This window comes from Schistocerca cancellata, chromosome 9, assembly GCF_023864275.1.
Source record: "Schistocerca cancellata isolate TAMUIC-IGC-003103 chromosome 9, iqSchCanc2.1, whole genome shotgun sequence".
Lineage (NCBI taxonomy): Eukaryota > Metazoa > Arthropoda > Insecta > Orthoptera > Acrididae > Schistocerca > Schistocerca cancellata.
Window position 1 is genome coordinate 468117238 of NC_064634.1, and position 24063 is coordinate 468141300.

A 24063-nucleotide genomic window follows, 5' to 3' on the forward strand; every position below is an offset into this window, starting at 1 on the left:
ATATACGGACTGTTTGAAGCATTCCTCCCACCATACGTAAGTCGGCCTTCTGCCTACTATATTCAATCCCGATGCAATTTCTGTGTTTCTTCGTCAATATGAAGCTCCAAGAGTTACAGTCAACACCCAGTGGTGCGTCGCAATCTAATACTGGCCTCTCAGTAACGGCACATATACAGACTGTTTGAAGCATTCCTCCCCCTGGACGTAAGTCGGCTTTCTGCCTACTATATTCAATCCCGATGCAATTTCTGTGTTTCATAGTCAATATGGAGCTCCAAGGGTTACAGCAAACACCCAGTGGTGCGTCGCAATCTATTACTGGCCTCTCTGGAAAGGCACGTATACAGACTGTTTGAAGCATTGCTCCCTCTGGACGTAAGTCGGCATTGAGCCTCCTATATTCAATCCCGATGCAATTTCTGTGTTTCATCGTCAATATGAAGCTCCAAGGGTTACAATAAAGACACCCAGTGGTGCGTCGCAATCTAATACTGGCCTCTCAGTAACGGCACATATACAGACTGTTGAAGCATTGCTCCCCCTGGACGTAAGTACGCCTTCTGCCTGCTATATTCAATCCCGATGCAATTTCTGTGTTTCATAGTCAATATGAAGCTCCAAGGGTTACAGTAAACACCCAGTGGTGCGTCGCAATCTAATACTGGCCTCTCAGTAACGGCACATATACAGACTGTTTGGAGCATTCCTCCCCCTGGACTTAAGACGGCCTTCTGCCTACTATATTCAATCCATTTGCAATTTCTGTGTTTCATCGTCAATATGAAGCTCCAAGGGTTACAGTAAACTCCCAGTGGTGCGTCGCAGTCTAATACTGGACTCTCAGGAAAGCCACGTATACAGACTGTTTGAAACATTGCTCCCCCTGGACGTAAGTAAGCATTGTGCCTACTATATTCAATCCCGATGCAATTTCTGTGTTTCATAGTCAATATGAAGCTCCAAGGGATACAGTATACTCCCAGTGGTGCGTCGCAGTCTAATACTGGCCTCTCAGGAAAGGCACGTATACAGACTGTTTGGAGCATTGCTCCCCTTGGACGTAAGTAGGCATTGTGCCTACTATATTCAATCCCGATGCAATTTCTTTGTTTCATCGTCAATATGAAGCCCCAAGGGTTACAGTAAACACCCAGTGGTGCGTCGCAATCTAATACTGGAATCTCAGGAAAGGCACGTATACAACTGTATTAGGCTATGCTCCCCCTGGACGTAAGTCTGCATTGTGCCTACTGTATTCAATCCCGATGCAATTTCTGTGTTTCATCGTCAATATGAAGCTCCAAGAGTTACAGTAAACACCCAGTGGTGCGTCGCATTCTAATACTGGCTTTCAGTAACGGCAAATATACAGACTGTTTGAAGCATTCCTCCCCCTGGACGTGAGTCGGCCTTCTGCCTTCTATATTCAATCCCGATGCAATTTCTGTGTTTCATCGTCAATATGAAGCTCCAAGGGTTACAGTAAACTCCCAGTGGTGCGTCGCAGTCTAATACTGGCCTCTCAGGAAAGGCACGTATACAGACTGTTTGGAGCATTGCTCCCCCTGGACGTAAGTCGGCATTGGCCTGCCATATTCAATGCCGATGCAATTTCTTTGTTTCATCGTCAATATGAGGCTCCAAGGGTTACAGTAAACTCCCAGTGGTGCGTAGCAGTTCAATACTGGCCTCTCAGGAAAGGCACGTATACTGAATGTTTGGAGAATTGCTCCCCCTTGACGTAAGTCAGCATTGTGGCTACTATATTCAATCCCGATGCAATTTCTCTGTTTCATCATCAATATGAAGCTCCAATGGTTACACTAAACACCCAGTGGTGTGTCGCAATCAAATACTGGCCTCTCAGGAAAGGCACGTATACAGGTTGTTTGAAGCATTGTTCCAACTGGACGTAAGTCGGCATTGTGCCTACTATATTCAATCCCGATGCAATTTCTGTGTTTCATAGTCAATATGAAGCGCCAAGGGTTACAGTAAACACCCAGTGGTGCGTCGCAATCTAATACTGGCCTCTCAGTAACGGCACATATACAGACTGTTTGGAGCATTCCTCCCCCTGGACTTAAGAATGCCTTCTGCCTACTATATTCAATCCATTTGCAATTTCTGTGTTTCATCGTCAATATGAAGCTCCAAGGGTTACAGTAAACTCCCAGTGGTGCGTCGCAGTCTAATACTGGACTCTCAGGAAAGCCACGTATACAGACTGTTTGAAGCATTGCTCCCCCTGGATGTAAGTAAGCATTGTGCCTACTATATTCAATCCCGATGCAATTTCTGTGTTTCATAGTCAAAATGAAGCTCCAAGGGTTACAGTATACTCCCAGTGGTGCGTCGCAGTCTAATACTGGACTCTCAGAAAAGGCACGTATACAGACTGTTTGGAGCATTGCTCCCCCTGGACGTAAGTCGGCATTGTGCCTACTATATTCAATCCCGATGCAATTTCTTTGTTTCATCGACAATATGAAGCTCCAAGGGTTACAGTAAACACCCAGTGGTGCGTCGCAATCTAATACTGGAATCTCAGGAAAGGCACGTATACAACTGTATGAAGCATTGCTCCCCCTGGACGTATGTCGGCATTGTGCCTACTATATTCAATCCCGATGCAATTTCTGTGTTTCATCATCAATATGAAGCTCCAAGGGTTACAGTAAACTCCCAGTGGTGCGTCGCAGACTAATACTGGCCTCTCATGAAAGGCACGTATACAGACTGTTTGAAGCATTGCTCCCCCCGGACGTAAGTCGGCATTGTGCCTACTATATTCAATCCCGATGCAATTTCTGTGTTTCATAGTCAATATGAAGTTCCAAGGGTTACAGTAAACACCCAGTGGTGCGTCGCAATCTAATACCGGCCTCTCAGTAACGGCACATATACAGACTGTTTAAGGCATTGCTCCCCCTGGACGTAAGTCGGCCTTCTGCCTATTATATTCAATCCCGCTGCAATTCCTGTGTTTCATAGTCAATATGAAGCTCCAAGGGTTACAGTAAACACCCAGTGGTGCGTCGCAATCTAATACTGGCCTCTCAGTAACGGCACATATACGGACTGTTTGAAGCATTCCTCCCACCATACGTAAGTCGGCCTTCTGCCTACTATATTCAATCCCGATGCAATTTCTGTGTTTCTTCGTCAATATGAAGCTCCAAGAGTTACAGTCAACACCCAGTGGTGCGTCGCAATCTAATACTGGCCTCTCAGTAACGGCACATATACAGACTGTTTGAAGCATTCCTCCCCCTGGACGTAAGTCGGCCTTCTGCCTACTATATTCAATCCCGATGCAATTTCTGTGTTTCATAGTCAATATGGAGCTCCAAGGGTTACAGCAAACACCCAGTGGTGCGTCGCAATCTATTACTGGCCTCTCTGGAAAGGCACGTATACAGACTGTTTGAAGCATTGCTCCCTCTGGACGTAAGTCGGCATTGAGCCTACTATATTCAATCCCGATGCAATTTCTGTGTTTCATCGTCAATATGAAGCTCCAAGGGTTACAGTAAACACCCAGTGGTGCGTCGCAATCTAATACTGGCCTCTCAGTAACGGCACATATACAGACTGTTTGGAGCATTCCTCCCCCTGGACGTAAGACGGCCTTCTGCCTACTATATTCAATCCATTTGCAATTTCTGTGTTTCATCGTCAATATGAAGCTCCATGGGTTACACTAAACTCCCAGTGGTGCGTCGCAGTCTAATACTGGACTCTCAGGAAAGCCACGTATACAGACTGTTTGAAGCATTGCTCCCCCTGGACGTAAGTAAGCATTGCGTATACTATATTCAAGCCCGATGCAATTTCTGTGTTTCATCGTCAATATGAAGCTCCAAGGGTTACAGTAAAATCCCAGTGGTGCGTAGCAGTTCAATACTGGCCTCTCAGTAAAGGCACGTATACAGACTGTTTTGAGCATTGATCCCCCTGGACGTAAGTCGGCATTGTGCCTACTATATTCAATCCCGATGCAATTTCTATGTTTTATCATCAATATGAAGCTCCAAGGGTTACATTAAACACCCAGTGGTGTGTCGCAATCAAACACTGGCCTCTCAGGAAAGGCACGTATACAGGTTGTTTGAAGCATTGTTCCCCCTGGACGTAAGTCGGCATTGTGCCTACTATATTCAATCCCGATGCAATTTCTGTGTTTCATCGTCAATATGAAGCTCCAAGGGTTACAATAAAGACACCCAGTGGTGCGTCGCAATCTAATACTGGCCTCTCAGTAACGACACATATACAGACTGTTGAAGCATTGCTCCCCCTGGACGTAAGTACGCCTTCTGCCTACAATATTCAATCCCGATGCAATTTCTGTGTTTCATAGTCAATATGAAGCTCCAAGGGTTACAGTAAACACCCAGTGGTGCGTCGCAATCTAATACTGGCCTCTCAGTAACGGCACATATACAGACTGTTTGAAGCATTCCTCCCCCTGGACGTAAGTCGGCCTTCTGCCTACTATATTCAATCCCGATGCAATTTCTGTGTTTCATAGTCAATATGGAGCTCCAAGGGTTACAGCAAACACCCAGTGGTGCGTCGCAATCTATTACTGGCCTCTCTGGAAAGGCACGTATACAGACTGTTTGAAGCATTGCTCCCTCTGGACGTAAGTCGGCATTGAGCCTCCTATATTCAATCCCGATGCAATTTCTGTGTTTCATCGTCAATATGAAGCTCCAAGGGTTACAATAAAGACACCCAGTGGTGCGTCGCAATCTAATACTGTCCTCTCAGTAACGGCACATATACAGACCGTTGAAGCATTACTCCCCCTGGACGTAAGTAGGCTTCCTGCCTACTATATTCAATCCCGATGCAATTTCTGTGTTTCATAGTCAATATGAAGCTCCAAGGGTTACAGTAAACACCCAGTGGTGCGTCGCAATCTAATAGTGGCCTCTCAGTAACGGCACATATACAGACTGTTTGGAGCATTCCTCCCCCTGGACGTAAGACGGCCTTCTGCCTACTATATTCAATCCATTTGCAATTTCTGTGTTTCATCGTCAATATGAAGCTCCATGGGTTACACTAAACTCCCAGTGGTGCGTCGCAGTCTAATACTGGACTCTCAGGAAAGCCACGTATACAGACTGTTTGAAGCATTGCTCCCCCTGGACGTAAGTAAGCATTGCGTATACTATATTCAAGCCCGATGCAATTTCTGTGTTTCATCGTCAATATGAAGCTCCAAGGGTTACAGTAAACTCCCAGTGGTGCGTAGCAGTTCAATACTGGCCTCTCAGGAAAGGCACGTATACAGACTGTTTTGAGCATTGCTCCCCCTGGACGTAAGTCGGCATTGTGCCTACTATATTCAACCCCGATGCAATTTCTGTGTTTCATCATCAATATGAAGCTCCAAGGGTTACATTAAACACCCAGTGGTGCGTCGCAATCTAATACTGGCCTCTCAGAAAAGGCACGTATACAGGTTGTTTGAAGCATTGTTCCCCCTGGACGTAAGTCGGCATTGTGCCTACTATATTCAATCCCGATGCAATTTCTGTGTTTCATCGTCAAAATGAAGCTCCAAGGGTTACAGTAAACACCCAGTGGAGCGTCGCAGTCTAATACTGGCCTCTCAGTAACGGCACATATACGGACTGTTTGAAGCATTACTCCCCCTGGACGTAAGTCGGCATTGTGCCTACTATATTCAATCCCGATGCAATTTCTGTGTTTCATCGTCAATATGAAGCTCCAAGGGTTACAGTAAACACCCAGTGGTGCGTCGCAATCTAATACTGGAATCTCAGGAAAGGCACGTATAGAACTGTATGAAGCATTGCTCCCCCTGGACGTAAGTCGGCATTGTGCCTACTATATTCAATCCCGATGCAATTTCTGTGTTTCATCATCAATATGAAGCTCCAAGGGTTACAGTAAACTCCCAGTGGTGCGTCGCAGACTAATACTGGCCTCTCATGAAAAACACGTATACAGACTGTTTGAAGCATTGCTCCCCCTGGACGTAATTCGGCATTGTGCCTACTATATTCAATCCCGATACAATTTCTGTGTTTCATAGTCAATATGAAGTTCCAAGGGTTACAGTAAACACCCAGTGGTGCGTCGCAATCTAATACTGGCCTCTCAGTAACGACACATATACAGACTGTTTGAAGCATTGCTCCCCCTGGACGTAAGTCGGTTTTCTGCCTACTATATTCAATCCCGATGCAATTTCTGTGTTTCATAGTCAATATGAAGCTCCAAGGGTTACAGTAAACACCCAGTGGTGCGTCGCAATCTAATACTGGCCTCTCAGTAACGGCATATATACGGACTGTTTGAAGCATTCCTCCCCCCATACGTAAGTCCGCCTTCTGCCTACTATATTCAATCCCGATGCAATTTCTGTGTTTCATAGTCTATATGAAGCTCCAAGGGTTACAGTAAACACCCAGTGGTGCGTCGCAATCTAATACTGGCCTCTCAGTAACGGCACGTATACAGACTCTTTGAAGCATTGCTACTCCTGGACGTCAGTCGGCATTGTTCCTACTATTTTCAATCCCGATGCAATTTCTGTGTCTCATCGTCAATATGAAGCTCCAAGGGTGGCAGTAAACACCCAGTGATGCGTCGCAATCTAATACTGGCCTCTCAGGAAAGGCACGTATACAGACTGTTTGAAGCATTATTCCCCCTGGACGTAAGTCGGCATTGTGTCTAGTATATTCATTCCCGATGCAATTTCTGTGTTTCATCGTCAATATGAAGCTCCAAGGGTTACAGTAAACACCCAGTGGTGCGTCGCAATCTAATACTGGCCTCTCAGTAACGGCACATATACAGACTGTTTGAAGCATTCCTCCCCCTGGACGTAAGTCGGCCTTCTGCCTACTATATTCAATCCCGATGTAATTTCTGTGTTTCATAGTCAATGTGAAGCTCCAAGGGTTACAGTAAACACCCAGTGGTGCGTCGCAATCTAATACTGGCCTCTCAGTAACGGCACATATACTGACTGTTTGAAGCATTCCTTCCCCTGGACGTAAGTCGGCCTTCTGCCTACTATATTCAATCCCGATGCAATTTCTGTGTTTCATAGTCAATATGAAGCTCCAAGGGTTACAGGAAACACCCAGTGGTGCGTCGCAATCTAATACTGGCCTCTCAGGAAAGGCACGTATACAGACTGTTTGAAGCATTGCTCCCCCTGGACGTAAGTAGGCATTGTGCCTACTATATTCAATCGCGATGCAATTTCTGTGTTTCATCGTCAATATGAAGCTCCAAGGGTTACAGTAAAATCCCAGTGGTGCGTCGCAATCTAATACCGGCCTCTCAGTAAGGGCACATATACAGACTGTTTAAGGCATTGCTCCCCCTGGACGTAAGTCGGCCTTCTGCCTATTATATTCAATCCCGCTGCAATTTCTGTGTTTCATAGTCAATATGAGGCTCCAAGGGTTACAGTAAACACCCAGTGGTGCGTCGCAATCTAATACTGGCCTCTCAGTAACGGCACATATACAGACTGTTTGAAGCATTCCTCCCCCTGGACGTAAGTCGGCCTTCTGCCTACTATATTCAATCCCGATGCAATTTCTGTGTTTCATAGTCAATATGAAACTCCAAGGGTTACAGTAAACACCCAGTGGTGCGTCCCAATCTAATACTGGCCTCTCAGTAACGGCACATATACAGACTGTTTGAAGCATTCCTCCCCCTGGACGTAAGTCGGCCTTCTGCCTACTATATTCAATCCCGATGCAATTTCTGTGTTTCATAGTCAATATGGAGCTCCAAGGGTTACAGCAAACACCCAGTGGTGCGTCGCAATCTATTACTGGCCTCTCTGGAAAGGCACGTATACAGACTGTTTGAAGCATTGCTCCCCCTGGACGTAAGTCGGCATTGAGCCTCCTATATTCAATCCCGATGCAATTTCTGTGTTTCATCGTCAATATGAAGCTCCAAGGGTTACAGTAAAATCCCAGTGGTGCGTCGCAATCTAATACCGGCCTCTCAGTAAGGGCACATATACAGACTGTTTAAGGCATTGCTCCCCCTGGACGTAAGTCGGCCATCTGCCTACTATATTCAATCCCGCTGCAATTTCTGTGTTTCATAGTCAATATGAAGCTCCAAGGGTTACAGTAAACACCCAGTGGTGCGTCGCAATCTAATACTGGCCTCTCAGTAACGGCACATATACAGACTGTTTGGAGCATTCCTCCCCCTGGACGTAAGACGGCCTTCTGCCTACTATATTCAATCCCGATGCAATTTCTGTGTTTCATAGACAATATGAAGCTCCAAGGGTTACAGGAAACACCCAGTGGTGCGTCGCAATCTAATACTGGCCTCTCAGGAAAGGCACGTATACAGACGGTTTGGAGCATTGCTCCCCCTGGACGTAAGATGGCATTGTGCCTACTATATTCAATCCCGATGCAATTTCTTTGTTTCATCGTCAATATGAAGCTCCAAGGGTTACAGTAAACTCCCAGTGGTGCGTAGCAGTTCAATACTGGCCTCTCAGGAAAGGCACGTATACAGACTGTTTGGAGCATTGCTCCCCCTGGACGTAAGTCGGCATTGTGCCTACTATATTCAATCCCGATACAATTTCTGTGTTTCATCATCAATATGAAGCTCCAAGGGTTACATTAAACACCCAGTGGTGCGTCGCAATCTAATACTGGCCTCTCAGAAAAGGCACGTATACAGGCTGTTTGAAGCATTGTTCCCCCTGGACGTAAGTCGGCATTGTGCCTACTATATTCAATCCCGATGCAATTTCTGCGTTTCATCGTCAATATGAAGCTCCAAGGGTTACAGTAAACACCCAGTGGAGCGTCGCAATCTAATACTGGCCTCTCAGTTACGGCACATATATAGACTGTTTGAAGCATTACTCCCCCTGGACGTAAGTCGGCATTGTGCCTACTATATTCAATCCCGATGCAATTTCTGTGTTTCATCGTCAATATGAAGCTCCAAGGGTTACAGTAAACACCCAGTGGTGCGTCGCAATCTAATACCGGAATCTCAGGAAAGGCACGTATAGAACTGTATGAAGCATTGCTCCCCCTGGACGTAAGTCGGCATTGTGCCTACTATATTCAATCCCGATGCGATTTCTGTGTTTCATCATCAATATGAAGCTCCAAGGGTTACAGTAAACTCCCAGTGGTGCGTCGCAGACTAATACTGGCCTCTCATGAAAGGCACGTATACAGACTGTTTGAAGCATTGCTCCCCCTGGACGTAAGTCGGCATTGTGCCTACTATATTCAATCCCGATACAATTTCTGTGTTTCATAGTCAATATGAAGTTCCAAGGGTTACAGTAAACACCCAGTGGTGCGTCGCAATCTAATACTGGCCTCTCAGTAACGACACATATACAGACTGTTTGAAGCATTGCTCCCCCTGGACGTAAGTCGGTTTTCTGCCTACTATATTCAATCCCGATGCATTTTCTGTGTTTCATAGTCAATATGAAGCTCCAAGGGTTACAGTAAACACCCAGTGGTGCGTCGCAATCTAATATTGGCCTCTCAGTAACTGCATATATACGGACTGTTTGAAGCATTCCTCCCCCCATACGTAAGTCCGCCTTCTGCCTACTATATTCAATCCCGATGCAATTTCTGTGTTTCATAGTCTATATGAAGCTCCAAGGGTTACAGTAAACACCCAGTGGTGTGTCGGAAACTAATACTGGCCTCTCAGTAGCGGCACGTATACAGACTCTTTGAAGCATTGCTACTCCTGGACGTAAGTCGGCATTGTTCCTACTATTTTCAATCCCGATGCAATTTCTGTGTCTCATCGTCAATATGAAGCTCCAAGGGTGGCAGTAAACACCCAGTGATGCGTCGCAATCTAATACTGGCCTCTCAGGAAAGGCACGTATACAGACTGTTTGAAGCATTACTCCCCCTGGACGTGTCGGCATTGTGTCTAGTATATTCAATCCCGATGCAATTTCTGTGTTTCATCGTCAATATGAAGCTCCAAGGGTTACAGTAAACACCCAGTGGTGCGTCGCAATCTAATACTGGCCTCTCAGTAACGGCACACATACAGACTGTTTGAAGCATTCCTCCCCCTGGACGTAAGTCGGCCTTCTGCCTACTATATTCAATCCCGATGCAATTTCTGTGTTTCATCGTCAATATGAAGCTCCAATGGTTACAGTAAACACCCAGTTTTGCGTCGCAATCTAATACTGGAATCTCAGGAAAGGCACGTATACAACTGTATGAAGCATTGCTCCCCGTGGACGTAAGTCGGCATTGTGCCTACTATATTCAATCCCGATACAATTTCTGTGTTTCATCATCAATATGAGGCTCCAAGGGTTACATTAAACACCCAGTGGTGCGTCGCAATCTAATACTGGCCTCTCAGAAAAGGCACGTATACAGGCTGTTTGAAGCATTGTTCCCCCTGGACGTAAGTCGGCATTGTGCCTACTATATTCAATCCCGATGCAATTTCTGTGTTTCATCGTCAATATGAAGCTCCAAGGGTTACAGTAAACACCCAGTGGAGCGTCGCAATCTAATACTGGCCTCTCAGTAACGGCACATATACAGACTGTTTGAAGCATTACTCCCCCTGGACGTAAGTCGGAATTGTGCCTACTATATTCAATCCCGATGCAATTTCTGTGTTTCATCGTCAATATGAAGCTCCAAGGGTTACAGTAAACACCCAGTGGTGCGTCGCAATCTAATACTGGAATCTCATGAAAGGCACGTATAGAACTGTATGAAGCATTGCTCCCCCTGGACGTAAGTCGGCATTGTGCCTACTATATTCAATCCCGATGCAATTTCTGTGTTTCATCATCAATATGAAGCTCCAAGGGTTACAGTAAACTCCCAGTGGTGCGTCGCAGACTAATACTGGCCTCTCATGAAAGGCACGTATACAGACTGTTTGAAGCATTGCTCCCCCTGGACGTAAGTCGGCATTGTGCCTACTATATTCAATCCCGATACAATTTCTGTGTTTCATAGTCAATATGAAGTTCCAAGGGTTACAGTAAACACCCAGTGGTGCGTCGCAATCTAATACTGGCCTCTCAGTAACGACACATATACAGACTGTTTGAAGCATTGCTCCCCCTGGACGTAAGTCGGTTTTCTGCCTACTATATTCAATCCCGATGCAATTTCTGTGTTTCATAGTCAATATGAAGCTCCAAGGGTTACAGTAAACACCCAGTGGTGCGTCGCAATCTAATACTGGCCTCTCAGTAACGGCATAAATACGGACTGTTTGAAGCATTCCTCCCCCCATACGTAAGTCCGCCTTCTGCCTACTATATTCAATCCCGATGCAATTTCTGTGTTTCATAGTCTATATGAAGCTCCAAGGGTTACAGTAAACACCCAGTGGTGTGTCGCAAACTAATACTGGCCTCTCAGTAACGGCACGTATACAGACTCTTTGAAGCATTGCTACTCCTGGACGTAAGTCGGCATTGTTCCTACTATTTTCAATCCCGATGCAATTTCTGTGTCTCATCGTCAATATGAAGCTCCAAGGGTGGCAGTAAACACCCAGTGATGCGTCGCAATCTAATACTGGCCTCTCAGGAAAGGCACGTATACAGACTGTTTGAAGCATTACTCCCCCTGGACGTAAGTCGGCATTGTGTCTAGTATATTCAATCCCGATGCAATTTCTGTGTTTCATCGTCAATATGAAGCTCCAAGGGTTACAGTAAACACCCAGTGGTGCGTCGCAATCTAATACTGGCCTCTCAGTAACGGCACATATACAGACTGTTTGAAGCATTCCTCCCCCTGGACGTAAGTCGGCCTTCTGCCTACTATATTCAATCCCGATGCAATTTCTGTGTTTCATCGTCAATATGAAGCTCCAAGGGTTACAGTAAACACCCAGTTTTGCGTCGCAATCTAATACTGGAATCTCAGTAACGGCACATATACGGACTGTTTGAAGCATTCCTATCCCTGTACGTAAGTCAGCCTTCTGCCTACTATATTCAATCCCGATGCAATTTCTGTGTTTCATAGTCAATAAGAAGTCCCAAGGGTTACAGTAATCATCCAGTGGTGCGTCGCAATCTAATACTGGAATCTCAGGAAAGGCACGTTTACAACTGTATGAAGCATTGCTCCCCCTCGACTTAAGTCTGCATTGTGCCTACTATATTCAATCCCAATGCAATTTCTGTGTTTCATCGTCAATATGAAGCTCCAAGGGTTACAGTAAACTCCCAGTGGTGCGTCGCAATCTAATACTGGCCTCTCAGTAACGGCACATATACTGACTGTTTGAAGCATTCCTTCCCCTGGACGTAGGTCGGCCTTCTGCCTACTATATTCAATCCCGATGCAATTTCTGTGTTTCATCATCAATATGAAGCTCCAAGGGTTACAGTAAACTCCCAGTGGTGCGTCGCAGACTAATACTGGCCTCTCATGAAAGGCACGTATACAGACTGTTTGAAGCATTGCTCCCCCTGGACGTAAGTCGGCATTGTGCCTACTATATTCAATCCCGATACAATTTCTGTGTTTCATAGTCAATATGAAGTTCCAAGGGTTACAGTAAACACCCAGTGGTGCGTCGCAATCTAATACTGGCCTCTCAGTAACGACACATATACAGACTGTTTGAAGCATTGCTCCCCCTGGACGTAAGTCGGTTTTCTGCCTACTATATTCAATCCCGATGCATTTTCTGTGTTTCATAGTCAATATGAAGCTCCAAGGGCTACAGTAAACACCCAGTGGTGCGTCGCAATCTAATATTGGCCTCTCAGTAACGGCATATATACGGACTGTTTGAAGCATTCCTCCCCCCATACGTAAGTCCGCCTTCTGCCTACTATATTCAATCCCGATGCAATTTCTGTGTTTCATAGTCTATATGAAGCTCCAAGGGTTACAGTAAACACCCAGTGGTGTGTCGGAAACTAATACTGGCCTCTCAGTAGCGGCACGTATACAGACTCTTTGAAGCATTGCTACTCCTGGACGTAAGTCGGCATTGTTCCTACTATTTTCATTCCCGATGCAATTTCTGTGTCTCATCGTCAATATGAAGCTCCAAGGGTGGCAGTAAACACCCAGTGATGCGTCGCAATCTAATACTGGCCTCTCAGGAAAGGCACGTATACAGACTGTTTGAAGCATTACTCCCCCTGGACGTGTCGGCATTGTGTCTAGTATATTCAATCCCGATGCAATTTCTGTGTTTCATCGTCAATATGAAGCTCCAAGGGTTACAGTAAACACCCAGTGGTGCGTCGCAATCTAATACTGGCCTCTCAGTAACGGCACATATACAGACTGTTTGAAGCATTCCTCCCCCTGGACGTAAGTCGGCCTTCTGCCTACTATATTCAATCCCGATGCAATTTCTGTGTTTCATCGTCAATATGAAGCTCCAATGGTTACAGTAAACACCCAGTTTTGCGTCGCAATCTAATACTGGAATCTCAGGAAAGGCACGTATACAACTGTATGAAGCATTGCTCCCCGTGGACGTAAGTCGGCATTGTGCCTACTATATTCAATCCCGATACAATTTCTGTGTTTCATCATCAATATGAAGCTCCAAGGGTTACATTAAACACCCAGTGGTGCGTCGCAATCTAATACTGGCCTCTCAGAAAAGGCACGTATACAGGCTGTTTGAAGCATTGTTCCCCCTGGACGTAAGTCGGCATTGTGCCTACTATATTCAATCCCGATGCAATTTCTGTGTTTCATCGTCAATATGAAGCTCCAAGGGTTACAGTAAACACCCAGTGGAGCGTCGCAATCTAATACTGGCCTCTCAGTAACGGCACATATACAGACTGTTTGAAGCATTACTCCCCCTGGACGTAAGTCGGAATTGTGCCTACTATATTCAATCCCGATGCAATTTCTGTGTTTCATCGTCAATATGAAGCTCCAAGGGTTACAGTAAACACCCAGTGGTGCGTCGCAATCTAATACTGGAATCTCAGGAAAGGCACGTATAGAACTGTATGAAGCATTGCTCCCCCTGGACGTAAGTCGGCATTGTGCCTACTATATTCAATCCCGATGCAATTTCTGTGTTTCATCATCAATATGAAGCTCCAAGGGTTACAGTAAACTCCCAGTGGTGCGTCGCAGACTAATACTGGCCTCTCATGAAAGGCACGTATACAGACTGTTTGAAGCATTGCTCCCCCTGGACGTAAGTCGGCATTGTGCCTACTATATTCAATCCCGATACAATTTCTGTGTTTCATAGTCAATATGAAGTTCCAAGGGTTACAGTAAACACCCAGTGGTGCGTCGCAATCTAATACTGGCCTCTCAGTAACGGCATAAATACGGACTGTTTGAAGCATTCCTCCCCCCATACGTAAGTCCGCCTTCTGCCTACTATATTCAATCCCGATGCAATTTCTGTGTTTCATAGTCTATATGAAGCTCCAAGGGTTACAGTAAACACCCAGTGGTGTGTCGCAAACTAATACTGGCCTCTCAGTAACGGCACGTATACAGACTCTTTGAAGCATTGCTACTCCTGGACGTAAGTCGGCATTGTTCCTACTATTTTCAATCCCGATGCAATTACTGTGTCTCATCGTCAATATGAAGCTCCAAGGGTGGCAGTAAACACCCAGTGATGCGTCGCAATCTAATACTGGCCTCTCAGGAAAGGTACGTATACAGACTGTTTGAAGCATTACTCCCCCTGGACGTAAGTCGGCATTGTGTCTAGTATATTCAATCCCGATGCAATTTCTGTGTTTCATCGTCAATATGAAGCTCCAAGGGTTACAGTAAACACCCAGTGGTGCGTCGCAATCTAATACTGGCCTCTCAGTAACGGCACATATACAGACTGTTTGAAGCATTCCTCCCCCTGGACGTAAGTCGGCCTTCTGCCTACTATATTCAATCCCGATGCAATTTCTGTGTTTCATCGTCAATATGAAGCTCCAAGGGTTACAGTAAACACCCAGTTTTGCGTCGCAATCTAATACTGGAATCTCAGTAACGGCACATATACGGACTGTTTGAAGCATTCCTATCCCTGTACGTAAGTCAGCCTTCTGCCTACTATATTCAATCCCGATGCAATTTCTGTGTTTCATAGTCAATAAGAAGTCCCAAGGGTTACAGTAATCATCCAGTGGTGCGTCGCAATCTAATACTGGAATCTCAGGAAAGGCACGTATACAACTGTATGAAGCATTGCTCCCCCTCGACTTAAGTCTGCATTGTGCCTACTATATTCGATCCCAATGCAATTTCTGTGTTTCATCGTCAATATGAAGCTCCAAGGGTTACAGTAAACTCCCAGTGGTGCGTCGCAATCTAATACTGGCCTCTCAGTAACGGCACATATACTGACTGTTTGAAGCATTCCTTCCCCTGGACGTAGGTCGGCCTTCTGCCTACTATATTCAATCCCGATGCAATTTCTGTGTTTCATAGTCAATATGAAGCTCCAAGGGTTACAGGAAACACCCAGTGGTGCGTCGCAATCTAATACTGGCCTCTCAGGAAAGGCACGTATACAGACTGTTTGAAGCATTGCTCCCCCTGGACGTAAGTAGGCATTGTGCCTACTATATTCAATCGCGATGCAATTTCTGTGTTTCATCGTCAATATGAAGCTCCAAGGGTTACAGTAAAATCCCAGTGGTGCGTCGCAATCTAATACTGGCCTCTGAGAAACGGCACATACACAGACTGTTTGAAGCATTGATCCCCCTGGACGTAAGTCGGCCTTCTGCCTACAATATTCAATCCCGATGCAATTTCTGTGTTTCATAGTCAATATGAAGCTCCAAGGGTTACAGTAAACACCCAGTATTGCGTCGCAATCTAATACTGGCCCCTCAGTGACGGCACATATACAGACTGTTTGAAGCATTCCTCCCCCTGGACGTAAGTCGGCCTTCCTTATACTATAATTAATCCCGATGCAATTTCTGTTTTTCATAGTCAATAAGAAGCTCCAAGGGTTACAGTAAACACCCAGTGGTGCGTCGCAATCTAATACTGGAATCTCAGGAAAGGCACGTATACAACTGTATAAAGCATTGCTCCCCCTGGACTTAAGTCTGCATTGTGCCTACTATATTCAATCCCAATGCAATTTCTGTGTTTCATCGTCAATATGAAGCTCCAAGGGTTACAGTAAACTCCCAGTGGTGCGTCGCAATCTAATACTGGCCTCTCAGTAACGGCACATATACAGACTGTTTGAAGCATTGCTCCCCCTGGACGTAAGTCGGCCTTCTGCCTACTATATTCAATCCCGATGCAATTTCTGTGTTTCATAGTCAATATGAAGCTCCAAGGGTTACAGTAAACACCCAGTGGTGCGTCGGAATCTAATACTGGCCTCTCAGTAACGGCACATATCCAGACTGTTTGAAGCATTCCTCCACCTGGACGTAAGTCGGCCTTCTGCCTACTATATTCAATCCCGATGCAATTTCTGTTTTTCATAGTCAATATGAAGCTCCAAGGGTTACAGTAAACACCCAGTGGTGCGTCGCAATCTAATACTGGCCTCTGAGTACCGGCACATATACAGACTGTTTGAAGCATTGCTCCCCCTGGACGTAAGGCGGCCTTCTGCCTACTATATTCAATCCTGATGCAATTTCTGTGTTTCATTGTCAATGTGAAGCTCCAAGGGTTACAGTAAACACCCAGTGGTGTGTCACAATCTAATACTTGCCTCTCAGGAAAGGCACGTATACAGACTGTTTGAAGCATTGCTCCCCCTGGACGTAAGGCGGCCTTCTGCCTACTATATTCAATCCTGATGCAATTTCTGTGTTTCATCGACAATATGAAGCTCCATGGGTTACAGTAAACACCCAGTGGTGCGTCGCAATCTAATACTGGAATCTCAGGAAAAGCACGAATACAACGGTATGAAGCATTGCTCCCTCTGGACGTAAGTCGGCATTGTGCCTACTATATTCAATCCCGATGCAATTTCTGTTTTTCATCATCAATATGAAGATCCAAGGGTTACAGTAAACACCCAGTGGTGCGTCGCAATCTAATACTGGCCTCTCAATAACGGCACATATACGGACTGTTTGAAGCATTCCTCCCCCCATACGTAAGTCGGCCTTCGGCCTACTATATTCAATCCCGATGCAATTTCTGTGTTTCATAGTCAATATAAAGCTCCATGGGTTACAGTAAACACCCAGTGGTGCGTCGCAATCTAATACTGGCCTCTCAGGAAAGGCACGTATACAGACTGTTTGAAGCATTACTCCCCCTGGACGTAAGTCGGCATTGTGTCTAGTATATTCAATCCCGATGCAATTTCTGTGTTTCATCGTCAATATGAAGCTCCAAGGGTTACAGTAAACACCCAGTGGTGCGTCGCAATCCAATACTGGCCTCTTAGTAACGGCACATATACAGACTGTTTGAAGCATTCCTCCCCCTGGACGTAAGTCGGCCTTCTGCCCACTATATTCAATCCCGATGCAATTTCTGTGTTTCATCGTCAATATGAAGCTCCAAGGGTTACAGCAAACACCCAGTGGTGCGACGCAATCTAATACTGGAATCTCAGGAAAGGCACGTACACAACTGTATGAAGCATTGCTCCCCCTGGACGTAAGTCGGCATTGTGCCCACTATATTCAATCCCGATGCAATTTCTGTGTTTCATCATCAATATGAAGCTCCAAGGGTTACAGTAAACTCCCAGTGGTGCGTCGCAGACTAATACTGGCCTCTCATGAAAGGCACGTATACAGACTGTTTGACGCATTTCTCCCCCTGGACGTAAGTCGGCATTGTGCCTACTATATTCAATCCCGATGCAATTTCTGTGTTTCATAGTCAATATGAAGTTCCAAGGGTTACAGTAAACACCCAGTGGAGCGTCGCAATCTAATACTGGCCTCTCAGTAACGGCACATATACAGACTGTTTGAAGCATTCCTCCCCCTGGACGTAAGTCGGCCTTCTGCCTACTATATTCAATCCCGATGCAATTTCTGTGTTTCATCGTCAATATGAAGTTCGCAGGGTTACAGTAAACTCCCAGTGGTGCGTCGCAATCTAATACTGGCCTTTTAGTAACGGCACATATACAGACTGTTTGAAGCATTCCTCCCCCTGTATTTAAGTCAGCCTTCTGCCTACTATATTCAATCCCGATGCAATTTCTGTGTTTCATAGTCAATATGAAGCTCCAAGGGTTACAGTAAACATCCAGTGGTGCGTCGCAATCTAATACTGGAATCTCAGGAAAGGCACGTATACAACTGTATGAAGCATTGCTCCCCCTGGACTTAAGTCTGCATTGTGCCTACTATATTCAATCCCAATGCAATTTCTGTGTTTCATCGTCAATATGAAGCTCCAAGGGTTACAGTAAACTCCCAGTGGTGCGTCGCAATCTAATACTGGCCTATGAGTACCGGCACATATACAGACTGTTTGAAGCATTTCTCGCCCTGGACGTAAGTCGGCCTTCTGCCTACTACATTCAATCCCGATGTAATTTCTGTGTTTCATAGTCAATATGAAGCTCCAAGGGTTACAGTAAACTCCCAGTGGTGCGTCGCAATCTAATACTGGCCTCTGAGTAACGGCACATATACAGACTGTTTGAAGCATTGCTCCCCCTGGACGTAAGTCGGCCTTCTGCCTACTATATTCAATCCCGATGCAATTTCTGTGTTTCACAGTCAATATGAAGCTCCAAGGGTTACAGTAAACACCCAGTATTGCGTCGCAATCTAATACTGGCCTCTCAGTAACGGGACATATACAGATTGTTTGAAGCATTCCTCCCCCTGGACGTAAGTCGGCCTTCTGCTTACTATATTAAATCCCGATGCATTTTCTGTTTTTCATAGTCAATATGAAGCTCCAAGGGTTACAGTAAACACCCAGTGGTGCGTCGCAATCTAATACTGGCCTCTCAGGAAAGGCACGTATACAGACTGTTTGAAGCATTGCTCCCCCTGGACGTAAGTCGGCCTTCTGCCTACTATATTAAATCCCGATGCAATTTCTGTTTTTCATAGTCAATATGAAGCTCCAAGGGTTACAGTAAACACCCAGTGGTGCGTCGCAATCTAATACTGACCTCTCAGGAAAGGCACGTATACAGACTGTTTGAAGCATTGCTCCCCCTGGACGTAAGTCGAACTTCTGCCTACTATTTTCAATCCCGATGCAATTTCTGTGTTTCATAGTCAATATGAAGCTCCAAGGGTTACAGTAAACACCCAGTGGTGCGTCACAATCTAATACTGGCCTCTCAGTAACGGCACATATATAGACTGTTTCAAGCATTCCTCCCACTGCTCCCGGCCTTCTGCCTACTATATTCAATCCCGATGCATTTTCTGTGTTTCATCGTCAATATGAAGTTCCAAGGACTACAGTAAACTCCCAGTGGTGCGTCGCAGTCTAATACCGGCCTGTCAAGAAAGGCACGTATACAGACTGTTTGAAGCATTGCTCCCCCTGGACGTAAGTCGGCCTTCTGCCTACTATATTCAATCCCGATGCAATTTCTGTATTTCATAGTCAATATGATGCTCCAAGGGTTACAGTAAACACCCAGTGGTGCGTCGCAATCTAATACTGGCCTCTCAGTAACGGCACATATACAGACTGTTTGAAGCATTCCTCCCCTTGGACGTAAGTCGGCCTTCTGCCTACTATATTCAATCCCGATGCAATTTCTGTGTTTCATAGTCAATATGAAGCTCCAAGGGTTACAGTAAACACCCAGTGGTGCGTCGCAATCTAATACTGGCCTCTCAGGAAAGGCAAGTATACAGACTGTTTGAAGCAATTCTCCCCCTGGACGTAAGTCGGCCTTCTGCCTACTATATTAAATCCCGATGCAATTTCTGTGTTTCATAGTCAATATGAAGCTCCAAGGGTTACAGTAAACACCCAGTGGTGCGTCGCAATCTAATACTGGCCTCTCAGGAAAGGCAAGTATACAGACTGTTTGAAGCATTCCTCCCCCTGTACGTAAGTCGGCCTTCTGCCTACTATATTCAATCCCGATGCAATTTCTGTATTTCATAGTCAATATGAAGCTCCAAGGGCACAGAAAACACCCAGTGGTGCGTCGCAATCTAATACTGGCCTCTCAGGAAAGGCAAGTATACAGACTGTTTGAAGCATTCCTCCCCCTGGACGTAAGGCAGCCTTCTGCCTACTATATTCAATCCCGATGCAATTTCTGTGTTTCATAGTCTATATGAAGCTCCAAGGGTTACAGTAAACACCCAGTGGTGTGTCGCAATCTAATACTGGTCTCTCAGGAAAGGCACATATACACACTGTTTGAAGCATTCCTCCACCAGTACGTAAGTCGGCCTTCTGCCTACTATATTCAATCCCAATGCAATTTCTGTGTTTCATAGTCAATATGAAGCTTCAAGGGTTACAGTAAACACCCAGTGGTGCGTCGCAATCTAATACTGGCCTCTCAGTAATGGCACATATACAGACTGTTTGAAGCATTCCTCCCCCTGGACGTAGGTCGGCCTTCTGCCTACTATATTCAATCCCGATGCAATTTCTGTGTTTCATAGTCAATATGATGCTCCAAGGGTTACAGTAAACACCCAGTGGTTCGTCGCAATCTAATACTGGCCTCTCAGGAAAGGCACGTATACAGACTGTTTGAAGCATTCGTCCCCCTGTACGTAAGTCGGCCTTCTGCCCACAATACTCAATCCCGATGCAATTTCTGTGTTTCATAGTCAATATGAAGCTCCAAGGGTTACATTAAACACCCAGTGGTGCGTCGCAATCTAATACTGGCCTCTCAGTAACGGCACATATACAGAGTGTTTGAAGTATTCCTCCCCCGGTACGTAAGTCGGCCTTCTGCCTACTATATTCAATCCCGATGTAATTTCTGTGTTTCCTAGTCAATATGAAGCTCCAAGGGTTACAGTAAACACCCAGTGGTGCGTCGCAATCTAATACTGGCCTCTCAGTAACGGCATATATACTGACTGTTTGAAGCATTCCTCCCCCTGGACGTAAGTCGGCCTTCTGCCTACTATATTCAATCCCGATGCAATTTCTGTGTTTCATAGTCAATATGAAGCTCCAAGGGTTACAGGAAACACCCAGTGGTGCGTCGCAATCTAATACAGGCCTCTCAGCAAAGGCACGTATACAGACTGTTTGAAGCATTGCTCCCCCTGGACGTAAGTCGGAATTGTGCCTACTATATTCAATCGCGATGCAATTTCTGTGTTTCATCGTCAATATGAAGCTCCAAGGGTTACAGTAAACACCCAGTGGTGCGTCGCAATCTAATACTGGCCTCTGAGTAACGGCACATATACAAACTGTTTCAAGCATTGCTCCCCCTGGACGTAAGTCGGCCTTCTGCCTGCTATATTCAATCCCGATGCAATTTCTGTTTTTCATAGTCAATATGAAGCTCCAAGGGTTACAGTAAACACCCAGTGGTGCGTCGCAATCTAATACTGGCCTCTCAGTAACGGCACATATACAGACTGTTTGAAGCATTCCTCCCACTGGACGTAAGTCGGCCTTCTGCCTACTATATTCAATCCCGATGCAATTTCTGTGTTTCATCGTCAATATGAAGCTCCAAGGGTTACAGTAAACACCCAGTGGTGTGTCACAATCTAATACTGGCCTCTCAGGAAAGGCACTTATACAGACTGTTTGAAGCATTCTTCCCCCTGTACGTAAGTCGGCCTTCTGCCTACAATACTCAATCCCGATGCAATTTCTGTGTTTCATAGTCAATATGAAGCTCCAAGGGTTACAGTAAACACCCAGTGGTGCGTCGCAATCTAATACTGGCCTCTCAGTGACGGCACATATACAGACTGTTTGAAGCATTCTTTCGCCTGTACGTAAGTTGGCCTTCTGCCTACTATATTCAATCCCGATGCGATTTCTGTGTTTCATAGTCAAAATGGAGCTCCAATTGTTACAGTAAACACCCAGTGGTGCGTCGCAATGTAATACTGGCCTCTAGGGAAAGGAACTATACAGACTGTTTGAAGCATTGCTCCCCTGGACGTAAGTCGGCATTGTGCCTCCTATATTCAATCTCGATGCAATTTCTGTGTTTCATCGTCAATATGAAGCTCCAAGGGTTACAATGAAAACACCCAGTGGTGCGTCGCAATCTAATACTGGCCTCTCAGTAACGGCACATATACAGACTGTTGAAGCATTGCTCCCATTGGACGTAAGTCGGCCTTCTGCCTACTATTTTCAATCCCGATGCAATTTCTGTGTTTCATAGTCAATATGAAGCTCCAAGGGTTAGAATAACACCCAGTGGTGCGTCGCAATCTAATACTGGCCTCTCAGTAACGGCACATATATAGACTGTTTGAAGCATTCCTCCCCCTGGACGTAAGTCGGCCTTCTGCCTACTATATTCAATCCCGATGCATTTTCTGTGTTTCATCGTCAATATGAAGCTCCAAGGATTACAGTAAACTCCCAGTGGTGCGTCGCAGTCTAATACTGGCCTGTCAGGAAAGGCACGTATACAGACTGTTTGAAGCATTGCTCCCCCTGGACATAAGTCCGCCTTCTGCCTACTATATTCAATCCCGATGCAATTTCTGTATTTCATAGTCAATATGATGCTCCAAGGGTTACAGTAAACACCCAGTGGTGCGTCGCAATCTAATACTGGCCTCTCAGTAACGGCACATATACAGACTGTTTGAAGCATTCCTCCCCCTGGACGTAAGTCGGCCTTCTGCCTATTATATTCAATCCCGATGCAATTTCTGTGTTTCATAGTCAATATAAAGCTCCAACGGTTACAGTAAATACCCAGTGGTGCGTCGCAATCTAATACTGGCCTCTCAGGAAAGGCAAGTATACAGACTGTTTGAAGCATTCCTCCCCCTGTACGTAAGTCGGCCTTCTGCCTACTATATTCAATCCCGATGCAATTTCTGAGTTTCATAGTCAATATGAAGCTCCAAAGGTTACAGTAAACACCCAGTGGTGCGTCGCAATCTAATACTGGCCTCTCAGAAAAGGCACGTATACAGACTGTTTGAAGCATTCCTCCCCCTGGACGTAAATCGGCCTTCTGCCTACTATATTCAATCCCGATGGAATTTCTGTGTTTCATGGTCAATATGGAGCTCCAAGGGTTACAGTAAACACCCAGTGGTGCGTCGCAATTTAATACTGGCCTCTCAGGAAGGCACGTATACAGACTGTTTGAGGCATTGCTCCCCCTGGACGTAAGTCGGCATTGTGCCGCCTATATTCAATCCCGATGCAATTTCTGTGTTTCATCGTCAATATGAAGCTCCAAGGGTTACAATAAAAACACCCAGTGGTGCGTCGCACTCTAATACTGGCCTCTCAGTAACGCCACATATACAGACTGTTGAAGCATTGCTCCCCCTGGACGTAAGTCGGCCTTCTCCCTACTATACTCAATCCCGATGCAATTTCTGTGTTTCATAGTCAATATGAAGCTCCAAGGGTTACATTAAACACCAAGTGGTGCGTCGCAATCTAATACTGGCCTCTCAGTAACGGCACATATACAGACTGTTTGAAGCATTCCTCCCCCTGGACGTAAGTCGGCCTTCTGCCTACTATATTCAATCCCGATGCAATTCCTGTGTTTCATCGTCAATATGAAGCTCCAAGGGTTACAGTAAACACCCAGTGGTGCGTCGCAATCTAATACTGCCCTCTCAGGAAAGGCAAGTATACAGACTGTTTGAAGCATTGCTCCCCCTGGACGTAAGTCGGCCTTCTGCCTACTATATTCAATCCCGATGCAATTTCTCTATTTCATAGTCAATATGAAGCTCCAAGGGTTACATTAAACACCAAGTGGTGCGTCGCAATCTAATACTGGCCTCTCAGTAACGGCACATATACAGACTGTTTGAAGCATTCCTCCCCCTGGACGTAAGTCGGCCTTCTGCCTACTATATTCAATCCCGATGCGATTTCTGTGTTTCATAGTCATTATGAAGCTCCAAGGGTTACAGTAAACACCCAGTGGTGCGTCGCAATCTAA